Genomic DNA, 6965 nt, shown 5'->3' on the forward strand with positions numbered 1-6965 from the left:
GTTTAAGTAATTTTCTTCTGGAACAAAATTTTATCAGAGGGAAAGTTGATTCTACACTCTTCTGTAAAAACCTTAATAATGATCTCATGATATGCCAAATTTATGTTGATGATATTATTTTTGGTTCTGCTAATATCTCTGTTTGCCAAGAATTTTCTAAGTTAATGCAGGCAGAATTTGAAATGAGTCTAATGCAAGAACTAAAGTTCTTTCTGGGAATTCAAATTAATCAAACTCCAGAAGTCACGTACGTCCATCAAAGTAAATACATTAAAGACGTTCTGAAGAAGTTTGACATGACTGAATGCAACTCTGCAAAGACTCCCATGCACCCAACTTGCATTCTGGAGAAGGAAGAGGTAAGCAACAAAGTTTGTCAGAAGCTCTATCGAGGTATGATAGGCTCTCTTCTCTATCTGACTGCTACTCGTCCTGATATTCTCTTTAGCGTCTGTCTTTGTGCCAGATTCCAATCAGATCCTAGAGAATCTCATTTAACAGCTGTTAAGAGAATTCTTAAGTATCTGAAAGGAACTCCTAACCTGGGCCTGATGTATGAGAAAACATCAGAGTATAGACTTTCTGGTTACTGTGATGCAGACTACGCAGGAGATAGAATAGAACGAAAAAGTACTTCTGGAAATTGCCAGCTTCTGGGAAACAATCTAATCTCCTGGGCTAGCAAAAGACAGTCAACTATTGCTCTATCAACTGCAGAAGCAGAATATATCTCAGCATCACTGTGCACAACTCAGATGCTCTGGATGAAGCATCAGCTAGAAGATCTTCAGATATTTGAGAGTAACATTCCTATCTTTTGTGATAATACTGCTGCTATTTGTTTAAGTAAGAATCCCATTCTACATTCCAGAGCCAAACACATAGAAATAAAACATCATTTTATCAGAGACTATGTTCAGAAAGGGATAGTAACTTTGAAGTTCATTGATACAGAACATCAATGGGCAGATATCTTTACTAAGCCTCTAGCTGAAGATAGATTTCTTTTTATCTTAGAAAATCTGAACATTAAAAATTGCCCTGAGTAAAATTTGGCTCTGAACATGTAAAATGAGACTCTGGTAAAAACAAATACACTTCTGCCTCTGACTCTGATACTTCTACAAGTTAAGAAGATATCTGAGTTAGAAATCTTCAGAAACCAATCCTTTGGTATTCCTGAAGATCAGATACATCAACACGTGGAACATTAAACGTCTAACCCTAGAACTTCTAGACAGCTGTCAAAAGAAATCAAAGGTCAGAACGTTTGAAATCTCCTAGAGCAGTGTGCATACTGTTGGGATTAGACATTCATTTATTAGCTGTAATCATTTTTCCCCCAAGCGTGCTATTTTAAGTGTTGTGTCTAACGCATTCTGAGGTGTCGTTTTGCATGTGTTTTACTTAGAGTATATAAACACTTTCTCTCACATTTCACACTTATCACTCTCACTCACTCTAAAACCCTAAACCCTCTCTCGAAGCATTCTCTGCAAGTTTCTTCATCTTCATCAATCTTCATCTTCTTCTTTACAATGGATGCTCAACAACAACAACTGTTCAACTACTCACAGCAAATGGAGTCAAGTTCCACCGCTCAAACCTCTAGTATTTCAACTCCAACTGTCACCGGTGTTTCTATAACCCCTGTTTATCAAGAACCCCACATTCTTGACCGTGAACGCCACATAAACCTTTCAACTCCCTTTGAAGGTTTGGATGTATTGTGTGAATCTTTGGTTGATTTTGACAACCTAAGAAGAAATGGCGTTGATCTTACTGGTGAACTGCGTCAACAAGGGTGGGAGAACTATTTCCAACGGTTGTATGGTCCAATCTACCCTCTTCTGGTAAAGGAGTTCTGGAGACATGCAGATGCAGATGACCAATTCATTGTCTCTTTTGTTCTAGGGGTAAAGATTGTTATCACTGAAGCATCAATTGCCTCCTTGCTGAACATGGAGACAACTGGAGGAAAAAGGATTTACAACATCCCTCCTAGGTCTAAACGCATCACTGAAGTTATCAACCCAACAATATTCAAACCAAATGTTGAAGGAAACCCCTCTAAGAACAAAGAGCTACACCAGAACCTCCGAGTGTGGCTAAAAATCATTCTGGGTACTATTCACCATCGCCCAGCCTCCAACTCCTCTGATTACATAAATGCTGATCAAAAATGCATTTTATACTGTATTCAGAAGGGTATCCAGATCAACCTTCCTGTTCTCCTTTTCAGATATCTGAGGGACTCTGTCAAAGAAACCAGAAACAATATGAAGCCAAGGTCTTACATCCCTCTGGGAAGATTGCTTTCTGATGTCTTCATTGAGCATGGACTGGTAGACGATCTGGAAAAGACCAGATGTATGGATGATCTGGCAATTGATGTAGGGAAGCCTCTGAATGCCAGAAACCTCAAGAGTATGGGGATAATCAAGAAAATACAAGTCAAGCCAACTCTGGATACAACCTGGAATAGCTTGAAAGATCAGAGGAAGATGCCTCATGGCCTGGCCAGATTCTTCAAGAACGAGTCAAGAGATGCTGTTGCCATCTATCTTCAGCGTCTACTGGATGATGGTGTGGATATATCTGATTTCAGCCTCGACGACTGTCTGGACTCTGAAGAAGACTTAGTCAGATACAAGAGAGGTATTTCTGAGAAGAAGATAGCACCACCAGCAAAGAAGGCCAGACTTGAAGGAGCTTCTGGAAGCGGATCTTCAGCTCCTCTGCAAATCTCAACTGGTAAGTCTGTTCCTCCTGTCTCCTCTAATCTTCAGATGACTTCCTCTAACCCTCTCTCTTCACAACCCATTTATACCTCCTCTGACATTACACCCTCAATCACCAGAACCTCCCAACCTACACCAGTTCTAAACATAGCCAGAACTTTCATTCCTCCCTCTAAACCTGCACAAACTCACCAAAGCACCTCTTCTTCTTCATCCTCTGAACCAGAATCACCACCTTATGTTTCTGTCTCATCTGACCCTGAATTTTCTGACCCTGAATCCCCTACCATAGCCATACTATATGCTCAGAAACTTGCTTCACAACAACAAACACAAACCACAGAACCTGAAATAACTTCACCACTACAACAAACAACCACCATCCCCTCTGAAACTCAACCCTCTGAAATTCAACCATCTGATCCCCACACCTCTGATATCACCCCACCAAAAATTCCCGCTGCACCTGAAGCAGAATCTGAACCCTTAGACTTAAACCCTCTTTACGCTTCATCCCAATCTTTTGAACCTCAACCTGAACCAGAAATTGAACCAGAACCTCTCACTTTAAATCTTAGCCCTCCAAACTCTCCACCTCACACCTCTGAACCAGAACCTGAACCTGAGCTTTCTAAACCTACCCTTAAGGAAGCCATCTTTATGATTGCAGAGGCTTCAGCTCAAAAGGTTGATTCTCTGGTCACTAACTCTAAAATCAGTGATGATCCTGAATCTGTAAGGACACACTGGAACAGAGTCATTGGCTGGATGACATCTGAGTCCTTTAGGCTGAAGAGCATATCTGAACAAGTCCGAAATGACTACATCAGAAATGCTGAGGCAAGACTCCAGGAGAGACTTGCCAGAGAGGCTGAAGCCAGAAGGCTAGAGGAAGAGAGGTTGGCTAGAGAAGCAGAAGAAGCAAGAAGAATAGAAGAGGAAAGAATTTCTCAGGAAGCAGAAATCCTAAGGCAACAAGAAGCTGAAGCTAAGGCTCTGGCAGATGCAGAAGCTCAAGCTGCTGCAGAAGCTGAAGCCCAGCAGGCTCTGACTCAGGGGGAGTCTTCAACTGCTGTTCCCATGATCCTTCAAACTCTGAAGGACCTTAAGGAAGATCAGAACATCCTCCGAGACAGAATGGACAAGCAAGATACGGTCAATGAGAACATCCAGAAGATGTTTGCCATGATCTTGCAGAAATTGCCTCAGAATCCTTAGGCACTTAGGATTTTATGTCTTTGCTTGCTCTTTTGTTGTTTTGCTTCTGTCTTCTTTTTGGATCTGATGTTTTGTTCTTGATCTTTTTGAATCTGATGTTTTGTGTTTCTTTTTTTTAATGAAATGTTTTTCTCTTTAATTCAATTTTTTTTATTACTATGTCTTTTTGATTCTGACAAAAAGGGGGAGAAATCATTAAATAGCTCTGATGAAAATTGTCTAAAAACCTTATGCACTCTGCAACAATTGTAGAAATGGCTCTGATAAAAATAACTCTGATTAAATAGCTCTAACATTAAATTTAAGAAATTGCAGAAAGTTTTCAGAAATCTCATTACTTGGAAAGCTCTGGTAAGAACTTCTGAACTCCCTAGCACTAACTCAGGGGGAGCTTCTGTCTATCTGATCTTATTTCATTCATGTTTCATCTACTATTTTAAGTTGTTTTGTCATCATCAAAAAGGGGGAGATTGTAAGAACAAAAATTGTTCTACAACAGATTCCTTGATTTTGATGATAACAAAGGATGAAACCAAAAATGGCACCCTAACGAAAAGTTTCTAAGTGTGCAGGGTTCTAAAGAAAGAAGAAATGAATCTGATAATGTCATCAGATGCACAACAAGATCAGATACAAATTCTAGAGTATTAGGAGCATCTGAAGTGAAAGCACGTTCAAGAAAGTCTAGAAACTCTGACTCTGGACAAAACTGCAAAGTATCAGAAGCATCTGAACATGAAGTAAAGTCTAGAAGCTCTGATTCTGGAGAAACGTTATCTGTATATTCTGAAAGTTATCAGCGCCATCTGAACTCTCAAGAGATCAACATCAGAAGCAAGATTCCAAGATTCTCCAGAAACACAAATACTCTGATTATGGATTTGCTAATCATGAAGAAGTAACGTTCAAGTCAAGTAAAGATTTTCAAATAGATTTCCTAAACAGAGAAAGAGACGTTAATCTCCACTTCCAAGAGAGAAGATACTACTTGTGGTAAGTAGTCACTTCAAAGATGAAAAGTTAAACTGCAGAAGCTATTTAAGTGATGGAGTAAACTCAGTTTAATATCCACCAGATTCAACCACTACTTCAACTCATATATAAATAGAGCTGCAATCAATATTCAGCAACAAGAAATCAACTAGCCAAAACTATACTGAATTATTTCACGCTCAAGAAAATCATCTTTGCTCTCAAAGAATTTCACTAAGCTTTTGCTTATTAAGTGAAAAATCTGTTTTTAAGTTTGTAATACTTGCTTTCTTAGAAGCACTTTAGATTACATATCTTGTATCTTTTATTTGTTTGATTTCCTCAAGTGACTCTGTGTAGTCTGTAGACTTGAGAAGACTAAGAGATTTTCTTCTCTCTTAGGTGTTGTTTGTAATCTTTCAAGATTAGTGGATTAAGTCCTTGTTGAAGGCGAAATCACCTTGGCCGGGTGGACTGGAGTAGCTTTGTGTTATAAGCGAACCAGTATAAAATCATTGTGTGATTTTCATTTTGAAAAGCGCTTATTTTTCAAACAATTCAAACCCCCCCTTTCTTGTTTTTCTCACCTTCAAAGGTGTGTCTAATGGTCCATGTTTATTGTTTCATTTGTCAGTTTAGTTTACTGGAAAATTATGTTATTTTTTGTAGGAACTTGTGCAAGTTTTTGAAGAGCAGTACCGTGGATATGAACACAAGTGTTTGTCTTATACATTTATATGCTAACTTGAAGAAGAATTTTGGAGGTGGTACATTTTTTATAAATCTCATGATGGATGCAACCTACTATGAAACATATGAAGCTAAGATGATACAAGTTAAAGAGGTGAGCGTAGAGGCTTATGAATGGTTAAATGTTGTTCTCAAACAGAAATGGTGTAAGCATGCTTTTACCTTTTACTCTAAGTGTGATGTTCTAATGAACAATCTTAGTGAATCATTCAATGCAACTATTTTGCTAAAAAGGGACAGACCAATTATAACCATGTTTGAGTGGATGATGAATTACCTTATAGGTAGGTTTGCCACACTTAGGTAAAAGGTAGAAAAGTACAAGGGGAATATAATGTCTAAACCAATTCAGATATTATATAAAGAGATAGAAAAAAGTGTAAGTTGGTGTGCAACATATGCACGGAGATTAACATTTCAAGTGACACATGTCTTATTCACTGATAGCTTTATCATAGACTTGACAAAATACACGTGTTTATGTAACTTTTGGGACTTGGTTGGGATCCCATGTAGACATGGTGTTGCTACAATCCATATGAAAGTTGATAATCCCATTAAGTACGTACATAATTGATATCATAAGACGACTTATATGAAATGATATGATGAAGTTGTCACCCCCTAAACGGGAAAAACAAATGGACCAAGACCATTGATCTTATAATATTGCCTCCAATGTTCAAATGACGTCCAAGAAGGTCAAAAAAACTCCATAAAAGGGAACTAGGTGGGGAAAACCAAAACAAATTGAAAATATCAAATACAAGCCACGGGTGCAAGAAATGCTTAGAATATGGGCACAATACTATAACATGAAAAAAGGATAAATAACTTACAATTATTCCTGGTGTAAATACAACATCTGTTATTGAGCCTGTTGAACCACTTACACAAACAAGCCAAACTCCAAATGTCTAAACAGAACAAAAAAAAGGGTTAGTAATTGACAATTAACTATTAACACTTTCTTTTATTCTTGACAGTTATTTACTAACACTTTCTTATATTTCAGATGAGGCTCAAAGAGACTATGAATGGTAACAACGGAGGCCTAAAGGAACAAGCTTTTACATTGACAAAGAAAATGAGTCTGCACTCTTGTTCCTCCTCTGAAAACCCTAAAACACTTGCAACTCACACTAGAGTACATGTAACTCACACTACAACACTTATAACTCATGCGTCTACACCTGCAACTCAAGCATTTATTGAATAACATATTAACTTAAGAATGTTTTTGGGATAAACCCTGAAATCTTAGTAGCATTGTTGAATGATGAA

This window comes from Lathyrus oleraceus, chromosome 4, assembly GCF_024323335.1.
Source record: "Lathyrus oleraceus cultivar Zhongwan6 chromosome 4, CAAS_Psat_ZW6_1.0, whole genome shotgun sequence".
NCBI lineage: Eukaryota > Viridiplantae > Streptophyta > Magnoliopsida > Fabales > Fabaceae > Lathyrus > Lathyrus oleraceus.